This window comes from Protopterus annectens, chromosome 2.part1, assembly GCF_019279795.1.
Source record: "Protopterus annectens isolate FY-2018-M chromosome 2.part1, PAN1.0, whole genome shotgun sequence".
Taxonomy (NCBI): Eukaryota; Metazoa; Chordata; order Ceratodontiformes; family Protopteridae; genus Protopterus; species Protopterus annectens.
In genome coordinates this window covers 884,762,303-884,768,302 of record NC_056729.1, presented here as the reverse complement: position 1 = coordinate 884,768,302, position 6,000 = coordinate 884,762,303, and positions in this window count along the sequence as shown.

Sequence of the window (6,000 nt, the reverse complement as noted above, 5' to 3'; positions counted from 1 at the left end):
TTTGTTTTCGTAACTAGCTTTGGAGGATTTTATCAGGGATCGCTAGCTTCTTACTGAGGCTGACCAGGGAGCTCCTCCACTCATGGATTTTACCCTCTTTTGCAACATTTTCTTCCTTCTGCTGTGCAGCTTATTTATGACAGGGGACCACCAGATTGGCTTCCTTTTCTTGGAGGATAGCGTCTTGGTTCTGTTTGGGATAGTACGATCCATGCACTCATGTAAGTGCTTATAAAGTGCAATTGTGTAGGATTCAGTAGTCATAACTGTATTGTCCTTCTGCATGGGTGTCCTGAAGTTCACCACTTCTGTCTTAAGAATCATGAAGTTGTCTTGGGAGATATCTTTTAACATGGTTTCCTTAATGGGGGGTGGGAGCAGAATGTGGATATGTAAGGTAATTAGCTTATGGTCAGATCGGACCAATGAGGCGTTGACTTCAGGTGTGGAACACCGGTCACTCAGGACACACCAAACCCTGTAACCAACACAAAAAACCACAAAGTGAGCCAAATGCTACTCATTGCCAGAAGTCTCAGCCTCCAGATGCACACACTTAAGGCACTTCTCAGTATGGGGAATATTGATACCTGTCCAGTAACAGAAACCTAGTTCAAGGCTCCAAAGAGCACACCAGCACTACCAGGATACTACTTATTCTATACCTTCCAGCATCAGAACCTGAATCATAACACATAGGGTGGGGATGTATCCATATTCATCAAGGATACCTACACCTCTCTCTACATGCTGTCTACAGGATATGTATCCATAGAATGTTGCACAGCAACGTTCTTCCCACTCCACAGGGGTGGGGCGACAAAAGACCCTTGGCATTCATGCTCTATGAACCTGATGAGTTTGATCTGCAAGGCAATGGAGCCAAACATAATGGATTTGGGAACCTTCACATAGTTGATCACACCCAGTTTGGCTTCGCCAAATGCAGATCACGCCTCCTGAACTGGATGGATTTCTTTGAGACAGTTATCCAGGCTACAGATGATTGAAATGAGCTCCACACAGCCTACGTATACCTCGCTAAGGCCTTTGACACCATTCCCCAGTCAGGTATCATAGATGAACTCAGCAACCTGGGTATGAATCCATATATCACAAGATGGATTGCAAACTGGCTCAGAGATAGATCCCACAAATTAAGAGTTGCTGGCGACATGTCAGACTCAATACCGGTAACAACTGCTGTCCACCAGGGTTCAGTCCTAGGGTCCCTCCTGTTTGGTATAGACTTCTCAAAAGTACATGCCAACACAGGAGGGTTGTGGTTGACTAAGGTTGCTGGGAACTGTAAAGAGTTTGTCATAATAGATTCCCCGGATGACACAAATATTCTCCAGAAGGGACTCTATGAGACAGATGTGTGGTGTCAGAATCATGGCCTCAAGTTCAATGTGGAAGAATGCATAGTAATCCCCTTTGGTGAAAACAAATTACCCACAAACTACCACATAGGTGTTACCCCCTTAAAACTGACAAGGTAATAAGGGATCTGGGGACACAAGTAGATAGTCATCTTGCCTTTGACAACCATGTTGCCAAAGTGAGTGGGAAATCCTATGTGGCCCACCTAATCAACAAAGGGTTTGCATCAGGATCAAAAGAGGTAGTGGTGGCCCTCTACTCTTAAGTCATCAGACCCATCATTTAGTACAATGCACCATTTTAGATGTACTCAACTAAGCATATCCAGCAGCTGTAGAGACCACAGAGATACCTCACTAAGAGGATTACTGGCCGCAAACAATTGTGTTATGCAACACAACTGGTAAATCTAAATCTGTTCTCCGTTGCGTACCACCTACTCAGAGGCACACTCTGCCTAACATACAGAGCCATGTCCAACACATAACTTTTGAACATGTTCCATCTATGGATAACAAAATTGAGTCGCACTACACACTCCAGGGACATGAACCTCATCACAACAATGAATACAACATGCTGGTGGGATAGAGTGCCATCCCAGACACATGCCTTACTGTGGAACATAGTCCCAATATACATCAGACAGAGCCCCTCACTGACATTCTTCAACAGGAACCTTGATGAGTGGATGGGAAACAGACAATTCACGCCAGGCATTACATTAGCAGCCACACTAGAAAGGGGCTTAGGGTACTAACTATTAGAACTATGGCTTGGGAGACTACTCAATGGGGTGTTGAAAGCTGCACAACTTGCCTAGGCTAATATATGCCTTCTTGAAGATAGTCTACTACATACCTATGAACCTATGTGACAGGTACATGTCTACAGATAGTTGATATGTACTTCATTGTACAGTCATATTGTACAGCAGGCACATGGACCACATACACTGTGATGCTTACAGATACTGTTGGCAGTTATGTACAGTGGGTGAGATGTGCACCTCATGTCTTTTGTGCCACTGGGATGTGTGCTGGGTGGGACAGTCCTGGATGGCTTCCTGTCATGGTCACCGTCTTACACACATCTCTGCCCATCCATCTTTGGCTTATTATACTGTATTCCCCTATATATATATATATATATATATATATATATATATATATATATATATATATATATATATATATATATATATATATATATAGGTACATAGGTAGGTAATAGGCTATCTGCCTGAAGGCATATATTAGTATGGCCAGAGTGTGCAGCTATCACCACACATGGGGTTAGTTCCCTAGGCCTCTGTGTAGTAGTGCTGATGAAGTGATCCATGGTGTGACAGTTCAGTTTCACATTCACTCATCAAGGCTCCTCTGGAAGAGTGTCAGTTAGGAACTCAGCTTAATGTAGGTTGGGAGCCTGTTCCAAAAGGTAAGTCTTTGAGTTAGTAATATATCCCTCCAACATGTTCTATTTATTGTTGTGATGATGATATCCCTAGAGCATGTGGTACAGTGAGCTTGGGTTTACTTCAGATAGCGCATGTACATCAGCTCTGCATTGGACATGGACCTGTCTGTGGGGCAGAGATCGCCTGAGTAGACAGTATGCAACAGAGTACAGATTGAGTTAAATTCAGTCTTGTTGCATGGGGCAACTGTTTGAGGCCAGTAATCCTCTTGTTGAAGTACTTCAGGGGTCTTTCCAGCTGATGAAGGTGCCTAGTCAGATTCATTGCAAATGTGGTGTGATACTCTCTGATGTGTCTAATGACTCATGAGTAGAGGGAACCTCCTTTGACCTACATGCAAAGACCTTGGAAATTTGTGGGAACACATAGCATGATTTTCTAACCGCTTTGTGAATGTGTTTCTGGAAGAAGAGATGACTATCCACATGTGTCCATAGATCCCTTATTATTTCCTCCATATTTAGGGTGTTGGCACCTATGTAGTATTTGTATGACTGTAGCTCAAGGCCATAATTTTGGCACCACATCTGTCTGACTGAGACCCTATTTAAGGATGTCTCTGTTGTCCCAAACATCGATTATGACAACCTTTTTGCTGTCATCCACAAACTTTGCTAAACATAGCCCTCGTGTGTTTGACTATATTTCTGAAAAGTATACACCAGACAGGAGGGGTCCCAGGACTGAGCCATGGGGGACAGCAGTTGTTACCAGCTTGAACAGGAGACCACAATTCTTACCTTGTGGGATCTATCTGTGCCCCAGTTGGAAATCCATCAGATGACATACGTGTTTATGCACAGGTTGCTGATTTTGTGGATACGACATGTGTGTGGGATGTTGGAAAAGGGCTTTTCAAGGTCTATGTAGGCCATGTGGAGCTCATTTCATTGATATATGTCCTGGGTGACTGCCTAGAAAACTGTCTAGCAGGTTTAGGACCCATGATCTGCTCCTGACCAAACCACAATGTGTAGGGTTGGGTATTTGTAGGCTCCCAATAGCTCTGTTTATTAGTTCCATAAGGATGGAATCCATGGCCTTGCAGATCAGGCTTATTAGGCTTATAAGACTATAGTTTCCATGGTCTGTTGTGCAACGGCACTTGTGGAGTGTGCCAAACATTGCTGTAACCCATTCAACAGTTTCGTATCCTGTACAGAGGGTGAGTCTCAACAGACTGTTCAGGTGCAGGGTCTGTTTGTTTTGGAGTTCACATATGACACAGCCAGGGAAACTATGTCATCCCATAGATGCCTTGTTTTTAGGTTTGGATAGAGCTATTTAACTATTGTATATGTGATTTCTGGGTTTTCACAATCTCCAGGTATGGTAATGGGCCCTTTTGTCAGTGAGAGGGGGGAAAATATATATGAACCTGTCTGACAAGATGTTGGCAATGTCAGTCATGTACATGTATTCATTTACAATTTGCACTGACTCAGAATATATATGAGTTTACATTGATATTTATGACATAGCGAAAGAAAGCTTCATGGTTCTCTATGGACTCTTTGGCAATATTATTGCCAGAACATGGTGTGGATAATGTTAGGAGTGCTCATTGTTTCTTGATGATACTGATCGGAGATTTATTGATCTTCTTTGCATTTTCACTTTCATTGAACAACTTAAGTACTTGTAGTACATAGTCTGATTATGACAGGGGTCCAATATATTATATGGGTCTGTTTTCATATTACTGTGTGCGCAAGGCAGGATTGGTGAATAGTGACATGTGTCTGGAGTAAGAATTGCAACTGCCAGATATGTGTGGCCCACTGCTGTACTCAGACATGGCTTAAATGTGTGAGCATGCCCAGTATGACCTTTCAGTATGTTATTGACTGACATTTGTTTAAGTGTGTGAGCATGCCCAGTATGACCTTTCAGTATGTTCTTGACTGACATTTGCTTTGTTTGTTTGTGTGTGAGAATGCCCAGTATGACCTTTCAGTATGTTGCTGACTGAAATTTGCTAAATTTGCTTGTGTGTGAGCATGCCCGCTATGGGCATATATACTATATGTGTGTGAATAATCAAGTTGTTTTTTACTTCAGGGCTCACCTTTGTGTTGTACATCGACAGGAAGCACGCTGTGCCTGCAGGGCTTCCATGAGTCAATTTGCATAGACTTATCAACATTTCTACATACAGGGGGGGACAGCTATTATTTGTACATTTCTACCCGGGGGGGCACACCTGATTGTTACTGTGGGTGTACATAGGATGAGGCATACATCTGACACTTATACACATTTGCGAGGCCTGCACTGCTATGTCAGGTACTCCATTTCAGTCTGTACTGTTGCCTATTGTACTGGCTTGAGGCATACCACTGTACTACAGACCTTAGCTTCCAATTACACGCATATTAGTTTGTGACTTCATAGCCTATCCACCAACCCACATCGCACTGCCTGGCCTGTTGTTATCTGTCTGCATAGGCCTGGGGGGAGGTTACTCATATGCCTCTTCAGATGAAAGGACACAGCATTTGTTTGTGTTTGCATTTGTCTACAATTGTCCTGCTGGCTGTGACTGATAGGTATGTGACCCCCCCCCCCCCCACCAACTGGTATGTGTGAGTGACTTAAGTTGTGTATTCACCAGTGAAATGCTGTCATGGCTTAGTGGTTCAGTACTGTGACTATAGTGCACAGTATCCTGAGTTCAAGCCCTGCCACTGCTTTTTATTTTCCTGCTGGGCAGACCTGACTGGTTAAGGAACAGTAAAGCAGGTGTGAGCGTGTTTACCCGACTTTGCTCGACTTTGCCTGACTTTGCCCAACATTGCCCAATGTTGCCCGACATTGCCCTGGTTAGCATGGTGCGCAGCTACGAGTAATTGTATTTAAATATGCTCAATACTGGTAAAATTGCTTAGCAGTGCTTTATATTGCTTAAAATAGGGACTCATGCCTAAGGTGGTGCTGCAGGGCTGCCTATGTCAGACGCACATATTACACACGAGGGCTATGTTTAGCAAAGTTTGTGGATGACTGCAAAAAGGTTGTCATAATCGATGTTTGGGATAACAGAGACATCCTTAAAAAGGGTCTCAGTCAAACAGATGTGGTGTCAAAATTATGGCCTCGAGCTATAGTCATACAAATACCACATAGGTGCCAACACC